The sequence below is a fragment of the Microtus pennsylvanicus genome, chromosome 8, assembly GCF_037038515.1.
Source record: "Microtus pennsylvanicus isolate mMicPen1 chromosome 8, mMicPen1.hap1, whole genome shotgun sequence".
Classification (NCBI taxonomy): domain Eukaryota; kingdom Metazoa; phylum Chordata; class Mammalia; order Rodentia; family Cricetidae; genus Microtus; species Microtus pennsylvanicus.
In genome coordinates this window covers 102,526,055-102,550,239 of record NC_134586.1, presented here as the reverse complement: position 1 = coordinate 102,550,239, position 24,185 = coordinate 102,526,055, and the positions used below count along the sequence as shown (strand labels likewise).

The window sequence follows — 24,185 nt, the reverse complement described above, 5'->3', positions numbered from 1 at the left end:
GGAGACACCAGGTGAGGAGAGAAAGTCGAACCCCACATTGAGGTGTGTGCTGTGCTTCAGTGAAATTAAGAACTCAGAGGCAAACACTGCAGAGAAGGGTCAGAGTAAGAAGCATGGGTCTTCTGACCTTTGACCCTTAGCTACAGACATCTATCACAAAGATGGTCAGAGGATCTGCATTAGACTCTTCACAGGAGCGACAGCAGGCATCCTACCAGCTCCTCTGAGTGAGGAGCTCACAGTAGCAGCCAGTTCACTGTGAAATCATTCATTCATCACTGTGATCATTCACCCATGATGCGTAGGGAGCAAGCCACAGACTAAGGGTTGGACTACAGATAAGTCATGTCTCTCCCTGCAGGAGCTCCAAGGTCTGCACAGGTCTCCTTTAGTTTGAGAATTCTGGGGTAACAGAGCAAGAGAGCGTGAGGTCTGGTATAGGCTGTTCATTGCACAAGCAGATTTCCCCTGAGACACCTCTTTGTAAGAGCTGTAATGGCCAGATCCACCTCCCTAACAGCCAACCAAGAGCTCTGGGCACTAGGCGGTACCTGACTCAATGGTTTGCCTCAGTCCACCCTCACCTCCAACACAGCACAGAGGCTTGCAACCCTCGGCTACATTCTGTGTTCCATGAACCAACCTTGGGTTCTGTAGACTTTTTGTTGCTTGGTAACAATATATGACTATTATCTTTTAGTGGATGGGGGCAGCTGAGGCTCCAATTATATGACACAAAAGCAGAAGTCAGTTCCCTGGTCTGACTTCTTAGGATTTGCTACCCAGATGTCTGCAGGGTGTTACGCTGCTCTGTGCCTGGAAGCCCCTTCTTCCTGGGGCAGAGTGGCAGCTGCATGCCCTGGAGGTTGTTTCCCCCACACAGGCCCGCACAGAGTTGTTCTAAAATAATCTGGGGTATGTTGCATGCAGACCCCGTTCATCAGGGAAGCCAGTTAGTGATCTGTGTTTCTGTGAACAACTGGGCTTCAAATTCTTATTTGCAATAAAACAGCCTTTGAAAACACTCTACTGTACCTATCAAGTCTTTCCTGAAATTAACCATTTTTTTTATAAAGCTTGTAATACACAAGAATTTGAAATAACTCTCTTTTGCGTCTAGTATGTTCTTTCTGTTTGGTTTCTTAGTACATAGTATTTGTGAAAACTGGTAAGATATGATTTGTGAATCATATTGTATCAAAGTCTGCATGCTTCCCTGCACAGGAGCTCAGCTCCTGCACTGTCTCAGGGACACTTGCTCAGGTGTTGTTAGCTTTTTTAGGTTTGAACTCTCCTCCAGGGAGTGTGCTGTGTGGATTCATAAGGCCATTCTCCTCTCTGGGTTCCAGGGTCATGGGGGAAGTTTTACTTTGTGTGAGGGTTACTCTTCATTGCCATTCGATTTGAAATTACCTAGGAGACACACCCCGGGCATGTCTGGAAGGAAGTTTCCAGAGCTGTTTCACAGTGGAAGAAACTATACCAGGCTCCCAGCATAAATAACAAGGGAAAAAAGAGAGAGCCAGCTGAATTCCTTCATTCTCTGCTTCCTGACTACAGACAGGATGCGACTTCTGCCTTCACGCCTTCTTTCCTCACGTATAAGCATGTTCCTCTGGACTGTGATCAAAATAAGTGGCTTCTCTGCTTTTGCCAGTCATTTTCCCAGCAGTGAGATAAACACCTGGGGGATCTCAAGGTGGTCAGCAGAGGGGTGTTGCCATGGAAATACTAGAAACGCCTCTCTGTGAAATTTGTAGGCTTCCTGGGGCCCACTTGTTCTCTACAGACTGCGGAATTTATAGCAGCTCCTGGCTCATGCTGGGTCCCGACTCACAGGTCTTGTAAGAAGGAGCCTGTGATGGACACACTCCCGACACACTATACTGTGGAATCTTTAAGAGGGGGCAGCATGAGGCTCCTACCTCAGAAACCAACATAATTATTAGCATTTCCGATGTTCCATCCTTGCCATCCAGACACTATCTGTCATCAGTTTGCAAACAGAGTTTTCCTGAGATTAGCCCTGTCTGGTTGGTCTAGTATTGCCGGTGGCCCATTTTGTATAACAGCAGTGACTCCTGGCCTTCTGAGACACTGCAAACACAACCCCTAAAATGTCTACACTTCACATGTGCTATTTTACATCATGATAGCAGACACCAGAGGTGTCTACTTATAAAGAAGAAAGGTTTCCTTTAGTTCACAGTTTGGAGATGTCGCTGGTGCCTGACTGGTCCTTGGCTTTGGCTCTATAGTGAGGTGGCTTGTCATGCTGGGAGCAAGTGGAAGGGCAAATGCATTCACCAGACAGTCCGGACATGACAGAGGGAAAGGATGGGCTTGGATTCTTCCCTCCACATAAGGGCACACACCTGTAGTTTCAGGTGGAACACATGAAACACACACACACGAATGCCATCTGCACACGCTTGCACAAAAGTGGAAATGGTACTTACACACAATCTCTGCAAGCTCAATACACACTGGTACTCCTTGGACCTCTTTGCAGCACACACTCCCAGTGACCCAGCTTTTGAAAGTTCTACCTTCCTACTGGACATGGGCTGGGGGTTCCAACACACAGGCCTCGGGGAGATATTTAAGATCTGAGCCATTGCACTGGCACCTATACAGCACAGTCTACCACCGTGAGCTGTGCCACAATCTCCCGCAGACTGTGATTTTGTTCATGATCATATGAACACTGAATTTGTCCTTGGACTCCAGGAGGGAGGATTATCATAAATCTAAGACCAGCATAGACTGTGGGTGAAGACCCTCTCAAAAGACTAAGCCAACCAAATCACAAATATCATGCCACCTCACAGTTCCTGAAGTCACTGGCCATATCTTCTGTTATGATTAAGAAGAACATAGTGGACAATGAGGACTACTGAGAACTCAAGAACAATGGCACTGGGTTTTTGATCCTACTGCATGTACTGGCTTTGGGGGAGCCTAGGCAGTTTGGATGCTCATCTTACTAGACCTAGATGGAGGTGGGCGGTCATTGGACTTCCCACAGTTCAGGGAACCCTGATTGCTCTTCGAGCTGATGAGTGAGGGGGACTTGATCGGGGGAAGGGGGGAAATGGGAGGCAGTGGCGGGGAGGAGGCAGAAATCCTTAATAAATAAATAAATTTAAAATAAAACTATACACGAGCTTCACATCCAGTCACCCCCAAAGCCAGCATGAGAGGCAGTTCACAGGTCTTGAGGACCTAATGCATGGCCATCGTGAAATACAGGTACTTATACTTCTGGCTGGGTCTGGAAACCAGGAGCGATTGCACCCAGGACACTCTGCCAACCCAGTGCCTGCTAGGTCACATGAAGTCCTAGGAAGGTCCTGAGAGAAGGCAGGGAGAGACTGAAGACATTAAGGACCTCAGAGACATTTTCTTCTTTGAGCAGATTCAGTTTGTTCTGCAGAATCAGAAAAGTGCCCTGCAGAAGGCCAAGTTCGTTAGAACATACATAGGTCACTCTTTCATACCCATATAGAGGTCACTCTTTCACACCCATATATAGGTCACACTTTCACACCATACATAGGTCACTCTTTCACACCATACATAGATCACTCTTTCACACCATACATAGGTCACTCTTTCACACCATACATAGATCACTCTTTCATACCATACATAGGTCACTCTTTCACACCATACATAGATCACTCTTTCACACCATACATAGATCACTCTTTCACACCATACATAGATCACTCTTTCACACCATACATAGATCACTCTTTCACACCATACATAGATCACTCTTTCACACCCATATATAGGTCACTCTTTCACACCATACATAGATCACTCTTTCACACCATACATAGATCACTCTTTCACACCATACATAGGTCACTCTTTCACACCATACATAGATCACTCTTTCACACCATACATAGATCACTCTTTCACACTATACATAGATCACTCTTTCACACCATACATAGGTCACTCTTTCACACCATACATAGATCACTCTTTCACACCATACATAGATCACTCTTTCACACCATACATAGATCACTCTTTCACACCATACATAGATCACTCTTTCACACCATACATAGGTCACTCTTTCACACCATACATAGATCACTCTTTCACACCATACATAGATCACTCTTTCACACTATACATAGATCACTCTTTCACACCCAGCTGCTGCCTCTTCATTTTTGATGCTTTGTTTACTTCCTGATGAGGTTTGTATTGAACACTTTTAATTAAACTACATTGATAATTTTTATTTAAACGAGAACATTTATTCAATGTTAAAAATACCAACTCAATAAAGACCCATTAAAATATGACTTGGATATAAAATGGTTCACCAAGCTGTCTCATCACTAAACCTCAAAGAGATTTGACAGAACCAGGAAGCTTGTAGACACGAATCCCAAAAGCCAGAAACGTAACTGCTTTTAAAGCCAAGTTTGAGCTAACACTCAACCTGAACAGGGTTTTGTTGTTTTGCCTCCGCCTCCATCCGCTTCTTAACTGCAAAGAAACATACAATTAAACCTAACGCCTTTCCCAAGCTGCACCAATGAACACACTGGGGTTCTTCATGGGGAAATGAGGTGTAGAAAGGAAAACAACGGGAACGGCTGTGACCTCTTATTGCAGTTCACAAAGTTCTGAAAGACAGCAGTCCTACCAGGCTGCCGCGTATGGGAGTGGATCGCAGCCTCTCGCTTCCTTGGAGTGGGATGGAGTTCCATCACCAGACAGGCAAATGGGGAAGTTGGCAGACAAACAAATGACTGTGGCACTGAGAACCTGACCGTGTAGACCAGGGCTCTCCACACAAATCGTATCCTGCCCCACACCCTGTACTGGCATTCCCTTTTTTCCAGCAGAGATGCGTGAATGCAGGATGAGAGCACCAGAGCCTTTGAAGCAATCCTGCCGCAGTACGTGCCCGGAGATGGAGACTTGGCTTCAGAGGTCTGCGTCATATTAGAGTCACCCTCACCTCTGCCTCTGACACCTGAGGGTGATCCCCTGGCGGCATTCCTCACAGTCATCCATTGGATCTGAGCCCCTAGGCTAGAATTTGCTAACCCCAAAATGGCCTCTTTGCTTGAGTGTGGAACCCAATGCAATGATTTTGAAAGGGAACACCGTCTCATCCTCTCACCACTGTGCCCCCCGGACTCCTCACAGCACCTACAGGGCACTCCCTTGTGTAGCATCGGTATCGAGAACAACAGCAATGTAACAGCCAATGCTCTGCAAGTGTGAAATGGCTGTGTTGGAAAACAGATGGTGGGATGTCTGCCCTCACAGGCTTTGGAGGGCAAGCCATGGCATCGATGGGAAAGGACTTGGTACCTGAGTTTGCTCTCCGAGTCCTCTTCGGACCTGGGCTGTTGGCTCCCTCCACAGGACTCGGAAATGCTGGCTGGATTTCGTCACCAATTCCTGCTGGTGCTCATTTCCTGTAGAGCAAAACAAGAGGAGAGACACACAGTGACTGACAGGTGGTAGGGACTGACACTCAGAACAGTTATCTTTAAAGACAGGCATCCGCAGGCTGAGAAGGTGTGTGGATGGCTTCCCTAGAATCCTTGGGGCTAAACCATTTTTAAACTTTTAAGTCCAGGAAGATAATTCTGCATGTAAAAGGCACCTACCACTGAACCTGACACCCGGAGTTAGATTCCCAGGAGAGAACTGGTTTCCATAACTACTCTGTGGCAGCCCCACCCCACTACCAAACAAACAAATAAATGAGTGTAAAAATTGATTTAGTTGATTCACCTTGAATTCTAGGTTATTTGCCAATTTAAAATACATGTCCCTGCTTGAGGCTAAAGTTAAGTGCCCATAATACTTAGACTGACCAATTTCAAGCAATCTGTGCAGTTCTCAACCTTCCTCATTACCTGGATGAAATTAGAAAACCATGCATTAGGTGAGAAATATTTTACATGTTAATTTCTCGGAAACTAGGGATTTTTGATTATAACAAAATACAGTCTTCTGATGCCCCGGGAGACTTTCACGTGTCACCATGCTTTATCTTTAACATAAACACAAAAGAGATTATCTTCATGAGTAGAAATTTAGAATATATTTTATAAACTTTCTGTAATATTGTCTTGGTTCTGATTTTTAAATACATAGATTATCTAAAGAATACCATCAGAGAGAGAGAGAGAGAGAGAGCAGCAAGCTAGAGAATCGGAGAGAGCTGGAGAGCTAGGTGCCTGGTTGTTGAAGCCATTGTTTCTGATGCTAAGCTCCAATTCAGAGGCCTCATTAAATCCAGTCTCCGGCAATAACAGCCGAGGTGTTAATGGGCGGCAGTGAAGTGTGTCAGGGAATGAAGAGACCCTCAGGGCTCTCCAGTTTACATCAGCCACACACAGCAGCGTTACCATAAATCCTCTAAAAGACACTACGCTCCACTTCTCCCGGGCTACCTGGAGAGGAGCCAGCCTTCCCAGGGCTCAGCCACAGCACTAAGAGGCCAACACCCGTCTCCCACATCATACACCCTGGTCTGCAAAACATTGCCAGAACAGATTCTCCTGATTTCCCTAATGAGAGCACAGGAAGTCAACAGACAAAGCACAGACCCATCTGGAAATGCCATGTAGAGCTCAGATTACCCCCAACCCAAAAGGTGTTGGTGATCTAAGTCTAGAACTGTTAGTCTGTAAAGATTCTGTGACATGCCTAAACATGTTAACGTTTTAGTGCTTTACTATGGATTTTTTTATCTATCATACTCAACACTCTCATGCATGCATACAAGCACAGATGCCTACATACAACTAAGCACATGCATATCTCACACATATACACACTAACATACCCATACACACAGAGGCACATATACTCTCACATCCATACTCAAATATAGATATGCTTGAATATGCACACACGTGTGCAACACAGTGCCCCCATTCACACATATACCCATACATACATACATACATGCACACATAGCCACACATACACACACGCACATGCCAACATATGCATGCACTCACAGGTACATCACACATATACATGCACATACATACTAATATGTGTATATACATATTATATACTACATTATGCATATACTACAAATGCACACAGTACTTTTGTTTCCTCTACAATGGTTGCTCCTTTATTTATAGTACATTTACACACGCAGCTTTCACACGGCTGTGGCAAATGTCTGAACTGCTAGCAATCAGTCTCTTCTAGGAGCCAGTTACTCAGGTATTCCTCCAGGCCAATCAAGACCTTCTCCGTCCTCAGTCTTGGACACTGACCACTGCAGCTCACACTCCAGAGCCTCAATCTTTCAAAGACAGAGGGGCCAGAGATCAGAGCCTCCTCATCCGTGCTGCTGGCTCTCCACAACCAAGGGAGGCATCTCTGCAATCGGGTTTCTGGATCTTTTGAGCAGCTGGTAGCTGTTCTCCAGGTCAGATTGTGGGAAGGTGTTTAGCATACACATTAGGGGTTCCTGATTTTTAAGCAATATCCCTGTTCTTTTCAAGTTCTGTGACCACGGGGTCACAGAATCTGGCTGAATCAGCTGCGGTGAGAATTCTGTCTTGTGAATATCAGAACCACTGAAGTTCACGTTCTTTACCCGATGCACATGGCAGTGGGCTAAGTTGAAGATTTAGCATCTGTCTTAGCAAGGTGACTATGGCTGTCATGAATCACCATGAGCAGAGCAACTCAGGGAGGAAAGGGTTTATCCGGCTGATGCTTTGCCGTCACTGTTCACCATCAAAGGAAACCAGGACAGGAGCTCAAGTAAGGCAGGAACCTGGAGGCAGGAGCTGATGCAGAGGCCATGGAGGGGTGCTGCTTACTGACTCACTGTTCATGGCTTGCTCAGCCTACATTCTTATAGAGCCCAGGACCACCAGCTCAGAGGAGGCAAAACCCATGACTTGGGCCCTTCCCTACCAATCATTAATTAAGAAAATGCCCTACAGGCTTGCCTATTGCTGGATATTATGGAGGGGTTTTCTCAGTTGAGGCTCTCCTCTCTCTGATGCTCTAGGTTGTAAAAAGTTGACATGAAACGTTATTCAGTACACTACCTCAGACTTCCCCCCCCCAAGAATCCCCAGTGACCCACTGTATGCTTGGAAGGAATGACTGGCCAGGAAGCAGTTTCCTGTAGGAAGCCGCCTTGCTGGTTCAAGGCATTTCTTCTATTTAGTTGACTTGGCCACATATGAGCTATGAGCCTCGGTTGAATGGCATTAGGAATTGCTCTAGAAGGCTTCCTGCCTCACAGTGCTTCTAAAGGGGCCCTGCTAAGAACAGAGATGGCGAGCCCTTCCCAGTCATGTCTAAGAGATGTTCTCTGCTCTGCCTCAGATCCTGGGACCTTTCAGCAGATGCCAGAACCCGACTTCCCGTACATTCAAGCCCACATGTCTGGCTTGCCTGAGGTTTCTCATGACACAAATGGCTTCTGTATAGGAAGCTTCAGCTATGATGGAGTGTGTGTGAGCTACCAACACAGCATCACTTCCATGCCCGTGAAAATGATTTCAGCTTTTTAAAATGTTCCTTCTTCAAAGTTCTGCATGAGCTAGGCTAAGACATGAGGGACACGTTTTGACAGTACGTCATCCTCTGGCTCGCAACATCGAACAAAAAGAGCCAGACAGCTGCCTGGCAGCCCCTCGTGCAGCAGAGTGAAGAGAGACTCCTCAGTGGACTGAGGTGGAGCTAATGATGAGACCCTGTGAGATACAGCCCAAGGACTCTGTCCTCAGCACGGTTCGCTTTCCTAGACTGGTGTCTCTGCACCATCTGGACCTGAAAGGCAACTTCCAACAGGGCTTCCTTCTAGTTTAGTGGTCACGTCTGGAGCCCAGATGGCGGAGAGGAAGCAGTGCATCCCAGCAGCCTATGGTGGGCAGCCCTGGCTTAATGCATAGCCCTGTGGCATGCGCGCACAGCTCCGCCTCCTCTCTGTGTGCTTCTCCTGATAAAAGGATCATACTCGAGGGAAGGATGAAGGACCTATGCTAACAACTTATGTGAACTCTCTGGCTCACCATCTTCCCTGCAGGAATAGGGTTGTATTTCCCTTCATGCCAAGTTACCCATATGTGAGGCCCCCCGCTCCCATGCTTAGTGACACCGTGCTTTAGAACAGCTTGTGAGAAGATAATTCATTTTCTTATGTCTATGAAATTCAAAGCATGTCCACTTCCAGACTTTCAAAAGAGGAGGGAAGAAACCTTTACAGAAAATAAAGACTATAATAAGCCGGGAAGGCACATTACCACAGAAGTAATAGACGGTGGCAGATTAGAAAGAAATAACAGGACGTCAGAAAAGCAGAGCAATACCAAAACTTTCCTTACGATTTTTAAATGCCACGCACCTTTTCGCATGTGATTAGAGTCCAGATCAGATCTGGACTCCCCGTATTTTGTGTGTTGGTATGCATTGAGACAACTTAGAGTCCAAGCCTCACCGCGAGAGTGCAGATTTTCCTACCACACAGCAGGAGTTTCCTCTTATTGCCGTGACGAATACCTGACCACAGCTCCACAGGGGAGAAAAGACTTTGTTTAGCTCACACTTCTGTGCAGAGACCATCATAGCCAGGAACTCACAGGAGCAAGAGCTTGAAGCTGTGAGTGGCATCTATGGCCGAGAGCAGGAGAGAGCGAGCTCACGTATTCTTGTCTGTCCTCACTTTGCTTTTCCCTTTGCTCAGCCCGGGCTCACTCCTCCCACCACTGGAGCACGGTCCAGGAATGGAGTTGTGTGAGGAGAATTCTGAGTGCTCGTGAGAACACGCCAAAATGCAAGACAAGAGTCTCGTGACCTTATTTTCTTCAAAGAGGGAACCGTTGTTGGAATGTGGCTGCTTGCTCCTCCCAGGTGTAGCAGATAGGAATGAATTGACCTAAGATTACCCATTATTGCCTGCTGCTGTTATTCAATTAAATGTTTAAAGTATCCTTTATATACCTCTATGGAGAAGCATGTTTTTGCCACATGCAGCTTGTCCTTGTGATTGCATACAGCTTGAACTCATGAAAACATAACCGGTGTGATTTCTCTTAACCTCCAAAGTATAAACTATCTGGGGCTCTGAATTAAGTTGGCTAGGGCGTGAGACTTACTGGTTCATTCTCCCAGGTCCCACTGCCTCTAGGGTGGTGACAGGCTCATGAAATGGTGCTACCCATATTCTGCATAGACTTTTCCAACTCAGTTAATCCAATTAAGAAAATCCCTCACAGACATGCCCAACCTAATTAGATAGTTCTTTACCTGAGCTTCCTTTGTAGGTGATTCTAGATTGTGTCAAGTTGACAGAACTTAGCATATTACAGTCGTTTCCCTAGGCCCTGGTAGGGTTGGTGCTGACAAGGCAACCCTGATTTGGTGAGGGATCCTCATTCAAACTGATAATATGAAGGATGCCAGTGCTCAGAGTTTGGGATGTGGGCTATCGATAGATCTGGACATCCTACGAATAAGCTACCCCGTAGGTGGAGATGTGTCCCCCAGACCTATATTCACAGTTTCTATCTTGTGGTCATCTCTGTACCGATGCCATAATGATGTGGCCAGAGCAAGCAGGACCCTTCGTGCCTAGGATGGGATATCAGAGGCTTTCTCCAGTCTCTCGAGTATGGCGGAGGCAAGGCAAATGAACCCTCAAGCAGGTTTAAGCAGGTCTAAATGGAACACCCTTGTCAGGAATTTGGCAGCCTGTGCACTAATTTTGAATATGCATATGCTGATTTAACAATTTTAGCTCCTGGTGTCTACCAAATATGTTTCAGTCACACGTGTGCATAAATGCATGTTAAAATTGCCATTAGAGTATTACATATGATCAAAAATCTTGGGTGCTGAGCTGATTCAATGATTCTGAAACACAATTGCAGATTTGATCCTCGTGTATGACAAGCAAGATGGCAGCCCTCCCACTGGTAAGGCACAACACACAAACCAAGGCCTAGCACTACTGCTCATGCTTCCGTGAGTAAAATACGCATGTGCAGCCTGTCAGTGAGGCTGGATAGAGACCCGCAGAAGTCATCCTCAGAAAGAAAAACCATGCCTACCTTTTTCTGTAGGTACTCCAATAATTTAAACTTTTATTCTGAAAGTAAAGTCATGTGTAACCTATGTAATAGACGAAAATGATATCATCTATCCATTCACCAGTGATGAACTTAGGCTAAGAATTTATGCATCCAACATTATATGACATGCAAACCATTCACTGCTGCCGCAAGGTGTAGTTTAAAGACCAATCCTATGGTCTATTGTTGTGTACATACCAGGAAATCTCATGCCAAGGAAATAACAGGGCTGGAGCATTATGGCATATTCTTCCAGATTAAACAAAATGACACAGGCAATTAAAAACAGAGATAATTAAAGCTAAAGCTAAGAATAATCAGTTCTGGGGAACACCCCCATCCTCTGCTTTGGGTACCGCAGCAATGGGGGGACACTTGGCTTTCCATGTCCTCTTGGAAACCATACATGGACAGTAAGGGTTCATCTCCAAGACACTGTGCTAACAATAGACATGTTCGAGAACGTAGTAACTCTTCAGGCAGAAGGGGAAAGGTGAAGATAACCAAAGTCAAAGAGGACTAGCTTGGGTTCTGTTCATCTTGTCTTATGGGCAGTGTCTGGTTCTGTAAACATTGATGAGATAAATCTTCACAAACAGGCTGCTGATCAGCTGTGCCACCCTTTGACCCTGGAAGTAATCCATCCACCCACACTCACCTGTCCACTTGCTAGTGTCCTTTGACAATTGATGGATCAAATAGTTGTGTCTCTCCCTGAATCTATAGCCTCACAAAAAGTAATTTCCAAAACAAACCCAAACCAGGGGACTCCAGTATTATTTGCCTTCCTTTCTTTTCTTGGAAGCCTTTATGGTTGAGCTCTCACTGTCTCTTATTCTTCCAAATATGTTTCCCTTAGAAACATCTCTGTGCCATGGTCTGTGTAGTGTCTCGCGTCTCACACCTGATCACATCACACACAATACACGATGACTGTAATAACTATTATCACAGTACAACTTTTACACTTGTATAACAATTAAAATTTAAAGTGGTTTCACAAACAAACATGTAGATAGACTCTTGTCAATTGCACAGATGGGGAAACTGTACCCCACGAAGCAGATAATAGATAAAACAGAAGCAGAGCTTAACCTGACCTTGAGGTCCCCTAAAACTTGGTTATACTCCCAGTTCCTAGGTTGTATTCTCTCTTCTTGGTTTTTTTGAGAGTCGAACAGATCTTCATATCTAGGTTCCCACCTCCCCCTCTCTGTGTAAACTTCAAAGGGTTGTTGGTCAGCCTTTATATCATGCCCCAATATTTCTTTAATCTGACACTTTCAAGATATTTCAACTTTCAACGGGGCCTGTGTCCTCTAAGTGCAGGTATAGCCATCTCCTGGCCAGTCCCTCACACAGTCAGGACCCCCCTTCTGCTGTTGTTACCAAAGATGCTGAGTTTATGGGAGATAAGGGGTCACCAGAAACCAGAGGATTCTGTTACAAACATGACTTAGAAACAGTAAAGTAGACTCTGAGTCCTTTCTAGCATCCAGCACTTAGAACACAGTACCCTTGTCAGTGTTTGCTAATCAATTGTAAAAACACTCTCTCTTACTTCCTGCTCTGCTTCCAGCGACTAGACTCCTTCCTGATTGCGCAGAGGGCTGTTGTCTGGGACGGTCATCTGTAAGTTTTTTCCCCTTTAAATAAATACCACCTTATTAATCATAATTCCAAAAAAAGGGGGAAATAATGGAGGAAGGTCATTGGTTAATTATAATAAAGAAACTGCTTGGCCCTCATAGGTTAAAACATAGGTGGGAGGAGTAAACAGAACAGAATGCTGGGAGGAAGAGGAAGTGAGTTCAGAGGCCATGCTCCCCTCTCCCAGGCAGATGCGATCGATGACGCTCCGACCCAGTATGGACATAGGCTAGAATCTTCCTGGTAAGCGCACCTAGGGGTGCTACACACATTATTAGAAATGGGATAGTCCAGGTGCGAGAGTTAGCTGAGAAGAGGCTATATAATGGGCCAAGCAGTGTTTAAAAGAATACAGTGTCCATGTAATTATTTCGGGACATAAGCTAGCAGGCGGCCGGGGTGCTGGGGACGCAGCCCCGCCACTCCTATTACTACAGAATGGCGCCCAACGTGGGGCCCAAACCCACGACCCTGAGATTAAGAGTCTCATGCTCTACCGACTGAGCTAGCTGGGCTGTGGAAAGAGGCCCGCAGCTCCCTACTACAGAAGGTGGCCTTCCTGTGATCACAGAGCGGGTGTGGACCTGAAGCTCCCTAGCAGAGCATGCCCGTGTTGGTTCTAAGGACTTGTGCAAGCGAGGGCCAGAATCTACTGTATCCTCAGACATAGCTCTACCCATCCTCTCCCAGCTCAGACTAAGGGGAAGGGGTTTTCTGCCTTCAGGATCTGCCTGGAGGAGCATGGGGAGGGGAAGATCCTCAGAATGTTAAACCAACATCTAAGTCAACTCCCAAAACCATATCATAAGCCCATTCCTCTCAGTGTTGCTTTAAAGAATTTAGCTTCTTCAATGTCCTAAAGTCCCAGACAGCTAAAACATGGAATCAGTATGAGGACAGTTAACTAGTTGTGGGCTACTAAGATTACTATTGTGGGCTAATAAGTTACATTATTATGGACTAGTTGATCTCTGTCTCTTCTAAATTCTTCTCATAAATAAGGAAGAGAGAGAGAGAGAGAGAGAGAGAGAGAGAGAGAGAGAGAGAGATTGGCTAGAAAAAGAGGCATACTCTGCGTCCCATTTGGCTATTTCTCGTTGATTCTCTCAGGGAAGGAGCTGTATTTTGGTGCTTCCCAGCTCCCTAACAAAACATAGGAAGAACGGGGGAGTCAGTTCAGCCACACTGACCTGCCTGAGAGAATCACAGGATATAGGCTCTATCTAGCCCCCTATAAGCTTGACTCTGAGGTGGGACCAAGAGAGGCCATCATGTTCTTAGTTGGACATACTGTGGCGGAGGCATACTTAAAGCCATGCTCACCTAGAGGGGAACACATTCTCCTGGGGCTGCAAAGGTTTGCAAATAAGTGAAGGACAGAACATTGAGGGTCATACCATCAGCACACACCTTAAGAGACTGTACAGTAAGCCTGGAGGAAAGAGCATTTAAGCCTGGAGCAGAGGGTCCTTTCAGGGTAGGGAGGGCCCAGCCTTGAACCACGTGAGCGGTGATGGGTGGAGAGGGATCAGTGGGCAAGACACTGTGTAGACACGAGGGCCTGATCCCCAGAACCCATGTGAAATGCCAGGTTATGGTAACTTGTGCTTGTAGTAACCTCTAGGGGGTGGAGAAGGTGTGACCCTGGCAGCTCATACAACATCCAGACTAGCCTAATAGGCAAGCTTCAGGTCAATCAGAGACTGTCTCAAAATACAAGGCAGACCTACCCAAGGACTAACACCCAAGGTTAACTCCTGGCGTCACATACAGGAGCACACACATGTCCCTACCTCCATCCCATAATATGAACAGCAAATAGCAACAGACTGAATAAAAGTGGCACAGGGAGACCTTTCTTTATATCTCGAGTTTGTTAAGTATTCTAGCCCCCAGGATGTAATGCTTTTTATTAAACAAAAGCTCACTTGTATTCTAGCAATGCCACTCAGCTCGACGTGACTGAGATCAGCTCACTGTGTGCAGACAACCCATTCTTTGAACTGGTACCCAATGGCGAATAAGTCCAGCCTTCCTGACTCCTCCATTGCTCAGTGGTGGATTTCTCAGAGCTTGGTCATGTTATTCATCATCCCTGCCAGCCAGCTTTGTGTGCACACCCGTCCAGAGAGACAGGACCTTGACACACAGGATCTGCAGTTACCACCTGGCGAGTCCCACCTGGCCAGCACAGGTTTGTAGCCTGCTGGCCCATCCTGATCTCATGTACTCCCCTTCAATCTAGGAAATAAAAATCCCTGGGCTTTTCCTGCCTTCACAACCTGTTCACTTTTCACACTATTTTTTTTTTTTTGCAAAGCATTTCAGAATTAAAAAAAAAAATCTGTACTTTACCAGGCTGCTATGAAATGGTCTTGTAAACAAGCTCTTATATTTGATTCTAAAAGGTTGCCAGATTATAAATTAGCATCAGTGTCAATAGCAAGGACCACTTTATAACAAGACCCGATCTTTCGTTTACTCTTTGGTAACATTTGGAAGGATATACAACTTAGAATATACAAAGCCAACTTATGGCAACACTCCTTCCACTAAACCGACTCACAAAAACTGGCCATTATATCTGCAGGAGTCCTCCGGTTGAAGGTTAGACTGTTTGGTTACGACAATTGGAAACTGCTCTTGAGGGAGGCGGAAAAGGTGGGCACTTGAAAAATAATTTCCTTCATTGTTCTGTTGACCTAGGTAAATATAAAAGAAGGCAAACAAAACCCAAGCCCACAGAAGTTGCCAACTTCTGTAAGTTTATCGGGCAAGCATGTAAATGTGTACATCGTCATGAGGTATAAGGCCACCATGCTCTTTTTGTTTTGTTTTGTTTATTGTTTTTCGAGACAGGGTTTCTCTGTAGCTTTGGAGCCTGTCCTGGAACTCCCTTTGTAGACCAGGCTGGCCTCGAACTCACAGAGATCCTCCTGCCTCTGCCTCCCAAGTGCTGGGATTAAAGGCTTGTGCCACCACCGCCCGGCCCACCATGCTCTTTAGAACAGTAAAGTCAATGGCTTGAGGTCCCCTCTGGGTGTTCTCCCATAGATTTCAAGTCCACTGCTAGGGGTGCTGGGCATGCTGTCCTGTGTCTTGGGGGACACAAGGATGTGGAAGGAATCAGCATTGAGAAGTGGCTGAGTGAACACACTCCTCCAGATCCTTCTAAGAGTAGCTTCTCTGAACAGAACTTGGGGGTCCTGCCTCCCGACAACTTCTACATGAGCATCTGCTCCAGGGACATGTTGCCCCCCTGCCCTGGTCTTGGCATGAAGATGAGTGCATGCCTGAAGTCAAGTTGACCTGTGAACATTCTTGTCCTGTGCTATCATGGAATTATTGCTATACTTGATGCAATTTTTAAAACTCAATAAAATGTAGATATTTTGAGAAAATTATTATAAAAACATGAAGATAACGATAACAAAGTAATGATTGCTCTCTGTCACATACTAAAATTTTCTTTCCCCTGTTTCTGTTTCCTTGAGACATCCCAGGATAACATCTAACTCACTATAGAGCCATGGTTGACACGAAACTCCTAATTCTCCTATCCAAACCTCCCTTCCAAGTGCTGGGATTATAGGCATCCACTATACCAGATGGTTTAAATTTTTTTTTTTTTATGGCAGAACTGTTGGGAATGGAAGTGGGTGAGGAGCCTGCCCAAGGCCTCAGCGCGAGCCAACCCTCACATCTGCACTGCGGTCCTTCCCACTGAGCGTCCTATCCAGTGGGTGAGCGGAGGACCACAGATGAACATGGAGTCCGCCTCCAGGGGCCAGGAAAAGGAGGTTTGCTTGTTTTCTTCTGTGAGTGATGACTGCCATTGCAGGAGACAATGTGTAGGGCTTCTCTGATGTTACGTGAGAGAAGCCTACCCTGAGACAATGCTGGCAGTGTGGGAGGATCCATGGGATATCCTGTGGATGCTGGTGCAGCTTTGGCTACTCTTTTTGGTTATGTGTTATTAGACATACGTCCCACTTATGGGCACCTATTGTCAAACCCAAGTACCAAGCGCACATACAACCAGCTGTATCAGGCAGAGTTCTCTGGAGGAAGAGATATTAAAGGGGGTTTATTAGAGTGGCTTTTATTGGCTGTTGTTAGGCTGGTCAAACAATGGCTGTCTTCCAATGGAAAGGGGAAGAATCTGGTAGTTGATCACTCCCTGAGGCTGAAGTCTTAGCTGGTCTTTGGTCTATGTTGGAGTGTCAAAGAATTAGGTTCTTGTAGTAGCTGAGGAAGACTTCATCAGTAGAATAGATGCACTTGCTAGTTAAAGTGAGAGTGGGCAGGCAAAGACCAAAAGCTTCCTTCTTTTAGGCCATTGGATGTGGCTGCCACCAGAAGTTGTGGCCTAGTTTTCCCAGATTTAGGGTGGGTCTTTTGAGCTCAAACGACCAGGGCTTAAATTGGCTCTTCTCACCTCAGATGATCCAATCATGAAAATTCCTCCAGAGGTATAACCAACTACTTGGGTTTTAGTTGATTCCGGATGTGGTCAAATTGATAGCCAAGATTACACCAGGTTTAGGAGGCCGGCAGGTTATGTACTGTGGATGTCTACAAATGTCTTCTCTGGCGTCGAGTTCAGTCTTGTGAGTAAAGAGAGCTGATGAGCACAATTTCAAGTTGTCTATACGTTCTAGCAACACACTTTACAGAGGAACTGAGGTGTGCTTGACCGTTCTATGGACTGCGTTTTCACAAGTATTTTTGCTTCTGATCTTATTCTCAAGACACAGGGCAGAGGAATTTGTATATATTTATGCATGTGTGTGTGTGTGAGGGGTCAGAGATTGACATCTGGTATCTTTCTTAATCACTCACCACCTTCTTTTTGGAGACAGGGTCTCTCATTGAATGCGATTTCTCTAGTCTAGCTGGCCAAATGGCCCCAGGGATTCTCTTGTACTTGCCTCCTAAGCTCTGGGGTGACAAGGGCAAGCTGCCATACCGACTTTTTACCTGAGTGCTGGGAATCTGAGATGAGGTCCTTGTGCTCACATGGAAAACACTTTAACATTAAAGGTGCCCCCCTCGTCACAGTTTGTTTAGTTTTATTTTGTGTGCATGGGTGGTAAGACTGTGTGCATGTGTGTGCGTGTCTGGTACCTGTGGAGGCCAGAAGGGGACGTCAGAATAATCACAGGAACTGGAGAACAGGGAGTTGTGAACCATCGTGTGGGTTCTGGGAACCCAATTTAGGTCTGCTACAAGAGCGCAAATACTCTTAACCTCTGAGCCATCTCTTCAGTCCTAAGAAACATTCCACGGTGTGACTCCTGCACCCCTGATGAACTTTAGCAATGGTGTGTGCACTCAGTGTGTCTCTTTGGCCTGTAGGCAGAAGATGAGGCAGGCTGCGGACATGTACAGCTAGATAATGCAGATGGCAGAGGACAGCGCTGGGGTCTGGCCACGGCTTCACTTCCACACGGGCCTTCCCTAAATCTACCCTGGAGGAGCTTCCCCAGGCACGACTCCATCAGTTTCCTCTGAGACTGTACCTCCTGAAATGTCATCTGCCGGGACTGCAATTATGGCCCTCCAGCAATCACAGGCACAATGCAGAATGGGTGGAATTCAGGTGAGCGAGAGAACCCGCAATCAAGCCAGGGAAGGGAGAACAAAGCCATTTTCTTTCATTTGCCGTCAACACAACCATCAGGCCTTAATTACAAGGCAAGTGTGGGGCTGGCGCTGAAAGGCTTATTATTATACAGTTCAGCTCCAAATCAGTTCTGCATTGATGAGCGGCACCCAGAGGAAGGCAGTGCAGCCCTGGTGAAAAAGAGCAGGTCCCGAATGTGCTGATGAGTGGCAGGGAGCATGCTCCGGGGAATTAAAAATAATTCTGCAAGGAGGGGAGGGCGGTATACCTTAGAGCCAGCTAAAAATACACCGTGAGAGTCCTGCATCCTTGTTTGCTGTGTTCGTCATCAAACTCAATGCAGACAGACTCACTGTACTCAGAGCTGCTTCTCACCGTGTCGCAGCTCGTCTCGAACCCGGCCTTCTTTCTAACGTCCCCAAAGATATTACAAATGTGTTCACGCAGACCGTGTGCCTAGTTGCCATTCTTAATGTGTGTGTGTGTGTGTGTATGTGCGCGCACACACGTGTGCATCTGTTTGTGTTGTCTCTGTCTGTGTGTGCAGACTCAAGTAGCATGTATACACATGCATGTCACGGCTAGACATCAAACTGTGCTGCTATCTCTCAGGCACCATTCTCATTGCATTGAGACATTAGTCAGGTAATCACCAAGCAGGTTAGGCAGGGAGGTTGGACACTGAGATCCAGGGACCCATCTGTCTCTACAACCCAAGAACTGGGATTACAAGCATATGCCCCATACCTGGGTGTGTGTCTGTCTGTCTGTCTGTCTGTCTGTCTATCTATCTATCTATCTATCTATCATTATCTTTCTGTCTATTTATCTTCCTATCTATCTATCTATCTATCTACCTATCTGTCTATCTATTTGGATTGAACTCAAATCCTCATAATTGCAAAGCAAACAGTTTTCTTACTGAGTTATCCCCATACTAATTCTTTATGAGAAACCCAAGAGCATCCTTAAAAAGTCCTTATATTCTTCCTCATGTATACAGTAATATATGTGCTAATTGTTTATAATTTATAATAAATGAACATTGTATACAGCATATTTGCCTATGTCCACATTGAAATACCAATTTTGAGTTGAAAATATCATTTAGAGAACTAATCTATTAATGTTTACATGCAAACCTAGCCATCTTTGAATATGGCCTGTTTATTAAAAGTCAGGGCTGGGTATGTAGTTTAGAGGTAGAGAGCTTGGCTAATATGCTCAAGACAAAGTTCATGCCTCAGTACCACAAATAAATAAGCAAAGTTGTTTACTGACAGGAATCAGACGTATAGATGCTTCCTTCACGTATCAAAACGCCTGTACTCATGCATAAACCAAGCCCCAAACTACTTAGTCTTCATGTACTAACAATCTTATGATGGAAGCCACGTTCACAACTGTTTTGTTTATAGTTCTGGGTGTGGACTCTCCTGTGGCCCTGGAGGTTGAGTTTGAGGTGCTGTCTGTGGGGTGGGGATTGGTCTCTGAGTGGACATGATATTATGGCACAGATTTGCCCTCAGGCAGCTGGGAGTCATGCACACAGTGTTTATGCTGCTGAGATAGAGCTACCACCAGTGACATCACCAGACCACGTCATTTTACTTATTTAAATGGCCTAGAAAATCAGCCGGGGTGTGTATGCTGGACCGGGTCTACTGGGAGTTGTCATGCACTGTACTGACAGCCAGGGGGCAGGCCAGACCTCAGAGGAGGCCTGCATCCTTTTGCTGCTTTCCCTCCCTGTCCTGTGTTGCCCTGGTCTTTTGTGGTTCCACAATGGGTATCTGTCTTTCAGATGATAATGTTCCTGAGCCTGGTGTTTATTTATGGATAAAAGGGCTCAGAGACACACACACACACACACACACAGAAGAAGCTGCCTTCTTTCTGGCCAGATGCAGGGGTCGAGCCGTGGGTGGATGTGGATATCTGGAAGCCCTGAGTCTCTGGGAAACCCTCGTTCCTCTGTTTGATTTTTCCTCACTTTCCCTCCTAAGTGCTAGGGTTGCAGACAGATTCCCCCATGCCTGACCTCTCTGGATCATTTACCCGTGACTTCAGGGCACTGCTCATAGGCAAGGTGTAAACTAAACGTCCATCCGCCTTCCAGAAGGCAATGCCCAGAATTCTTTTTCCAGAGCAGTCCTGAGCATGCTCCACTGGGCGAAACGATGACCTTGGTAAGGACAGATTGTACAGAGCTGCCTCGAGTCTTCTAGTTAGAGAACTCCAGCAGCATTCCCTGTCCCCAAGGAGCTTCTGTGACCTCGCTCCCACCAAGACTGCAGATGGCTCTGGTCGCTTGCTCTCCCACTTCTGATGCAAGACCAGAGTCTCCTACAGAAGTTCTTGGAGTGTGGCTCCAGGCCTTTGGACCGCCTTGTACCTTAAGGGCTCGCCAAGGTCTTCCTTTGACCAATAACATGGTCTTCAGATGTGTGAGCTAAAACCACCACTGCAGCGTGGTAAGGCAGGACAGGAGAATTCAACACAAAAGAGCTTTCTCAATGTGAAACACTGGCTTTCCCTGATAATTGCTACAGAAAATATGGTCATTTTTCACAAATACATATCACTTCTATTAACATGTAATGGGTTTTTAATTATTTTTAATGAATAAATAAGCCAATAAATGATGTTTAATAATATTTTCATTTAAAGTTTTAAATGAAGCTATAGCCATCATAAACAAGCTTCTTCAGAGCAAGAAGACCACAAATGGGGCTGGCATCCGGATCTCCTCATAGCTGTGACTGGAGGGTAGTTCACAGTTCCCCCACACCACAGCACACCTGAGCACCCTGTGGGTGTGCCTCGGGACCCTTTCACAGGCTGCTGCTTCTGACAGTGACAGCCGATCCACGCCTGAAGAGAATTCCTCTCAGTAAGGTTTGATGTTCTTCTCTGTCTGAGATTTTTTCTCATTCATGGTGGCAGTATTTGAGGTCCAGATATTTCTTTAGCCCCACCCCCATTTTTCTGATGGTGACAAAGTTCTTTGAAATTCAGAACTCATCTACCTTTATCCCTCTGGCATCTCCATAAGGCCTGGTGCACAGGAAGCCCTCACTGTGTGATAGTAACTGGAGAGATGAATGGACAGTTAAAGGACTCTCCTATCTCAGGACAGACCGTTCCTTGTATCCGCCAATGCTCCCTTTTCCGTATTCACGTGCAGAGCAGATTCCTTTGCCAAGGCTCTAAGGGTGTTCCCGTGTGGTGCTGTGGTGCGTGGTGAACATGCTCACCAGAGGCACTCGGGGAAACTGGCACAGACAGGGAGTCTGTGGGGCGGTCCCTGGGTGCGAGCGGGGAGTGTGACGTCAGAGCTCTGAGGAGGCCTCCTTCTTGCAGGATCCCACTCTGTGGACAGCCTAAGACCCAGGTTGTAGAACACATAGAAGTCAGCCTCTGAAATTTTGAAGCAACTGCCATTGGCTTTTCCTCAGGAACAGGGACCCAGGAAAAATGTCAGCACCACATTTCTTATGAAGGATGGAGAGCTTCCTGCCAGGCAGATTTTAATCTAAGTAAGCAAACAGCACAGCCCACAAAGCACCGACAGACAGACCTGAGACTACTCATGGATGTGTGGCAGTGCAGTATGTGCAGACTGCATGACTTTCTCTCTCCCCGGAGACCAGACCCCCTAGGAGGGGCGAGGCATGAGTGACGGGAATCAGCCTGGGTCCAGAGCAGAGAGAGGCAGGCTGCAGGTGCCAGGGGGCACCAAACACGTTTCCAGAATTAGAGATGGCTGCATGCCCACACAGGTGGGAAGACCAAGGGCAGACTATGCTGATGCAGAGAGAGTCAGAACCCCTTCCCATCCCTCACCCGTCAGTAGAAGAGAGCGGGGAGGAGATGGTGTTTCATAAGTTTGGGGACAGCGTGGTGACTGCATTTCTACAGCCATCTAACTTACTTTGTAAGAGTAATTACTGAAAAGTCCCAATGCATTATGCATGCACGCATGCATGTATATATGTATTAGTATGTATATATCAGTATGTATCTCTGGGGGACATTTTGATTTTATGCTCTGCCCTATCTTTCCTATGGGTGTTAAATCTCTAGAATCAAAGGGCTGACCAGGATTGTCTTCTAGTCTACTAAATACGAATGTAATTGTCATATAGTCTAGGTTTCAGGGCAAACAGATTCTATGCAGGCACACTTGGGATGTGATCGTGTAAGAACACTGCCTGCAGTTAATCCCTCATTTTGTACTTGAAAAAGCAAAACACTGCAAGAGCAAGAAAGTAGGGTCTGTCTCACAGACACTCAGTGTTTCCCGCTCCACTGTTTTCCTTGCTGTTCCAGGCTAATTCAGTATTTGCTACACGCTACCACTACCTACTACCCTGCCCCTCCGAAAATGCCTCACTGTTAGAACAACCAGCAGAAACCTGAACCTGAATCCTAAGTGCCAATGTTGCAGGGAGCCCCTGTAGGAACTGGCAGTGGATGGAAGCTGTCATGTGCTCAGTTTGCATTCAACAGCTAGGTTTGCAGTTCTTTTCAAATGTCTGACTGTCTTTCTGCCTTTCAGACTTTGAACTTATAATGTAGAGTATAAACCCAGACAGATGCCTCCAGAGCTCTCTTGTGAAGAAAGGCTCTTCCTGGGACCAGGGTGTGGAGTCCAGCTAGGTGGCCTGTGCTATCATAGGGGAGGGGAGTGCCATTAGCTGGGCAAAGTCATGGCAAGGCGTCCGGCGGTGCTTGTCAAAGCAGATGTGCTGGCAAAGCCTGCTTCTTCAACTAGAATTCCCAGTGCTACGCTAAGAGCTGTCTATGCCCTGGTCCTTCAGGCATTCTGTCAGGGTCTAGGTCAGAAAGCTACTTTGTCTCTCTGGACCTTGAAGTGGAAGGCGTCACCTTAGCATGATGACATTGCTAATTATGAATCATGAAACACTTGACTGCTTTGAGAGATCACAGTGAGGTCACAGGCTCTATGGTTGGAGGTGTCAGATATGGCCTCCTGCAAGCCCTGTACAAGGTCAGCTGATGCTCCAATACTCTGGCATGTAAGTAGCATTACCTGAGGCATACATGCACTTTGGTCTCTCCATCCCCACCCATGCGATGTGGAACAGGCATTTGGGCCAGCAAATATTGAGCCAGGCTCTTTTTGCTCTCCTAAAAGCCAGGCATACCCTTGAACAAGAAGTTCATAAGGCAGAGATGACTAAGCATTCCCTCCTCCATCTTTACAGGTGCTGCAACAGACCCAGAGCTCATCAGATGGTTCAAAAGGACCCACCATGCCCAGCTAAAGGAATTGAATTGACAGAACATAACAACAGAGGGGTCATCACCTGCTTCTCTGATTCTCTAAAGAGAAGACTGACACAGGCCCTATAATTATGATTGTCCATAATTCTCCATGGAAAACCCCCATGAGCCAGGACCTTGGGTCTGGAAATTAAGAAGGACTGGAACCAAGAAACACAAATCTAAGGTATCCAAGGAGACCCAATGCAACTTCCAGGTAAATTTCTATACAATAGTGCATCCAGAGAATACTGGGGTGTGGTTCATTCACTCTGGGGAGGAACAACTCTGGGACAGTGGGTCCACCAGTGGAGAGAAGGAGCTCCAATCTAGTACCATGTCTGCAATCTAGTACTATGTCGACAACTCCCCTAGTTGCTAGATGTTTGGAGAATACTATTGTGCTCAGTGGGATTGCAAAACGGCGTCTGTCTGGGAGCACATTGATCATCCTATAGTCCTAGACAGGAAAGTATCAGCCCCCACCTTTGTTCACTGGCCATACAACG

The 24,185-nt window shown here is 46.2% G+C and overlaps 1 protein-coding gene across 36 annotated transcripts in view; it reads right to left on the bottom strand.

Annotated features, from left to right (window-relative positions):
* Myt1l (myelin transcription factor 1 like) overlaps nucleotides 1-24,185 on the bottom strand; it is a 407,676-nt gene that overhangs the window by 279,410 nt on the left and 104,081 nt on the right. For all 36 annotated transcript variants that reach the window (XM_075984142.1, XM_075984156.1, XM_075984147.1 and 33 more), the window contains exon 3: nucleotides 5,356-5,462. The gene's annotated coding sequence lies outside the window, so the exon portion shown is untranslated. The remainder of the gene's footprint in view (nucleotides 1-5,355; nucleotides 5,463-24,185) is intronic.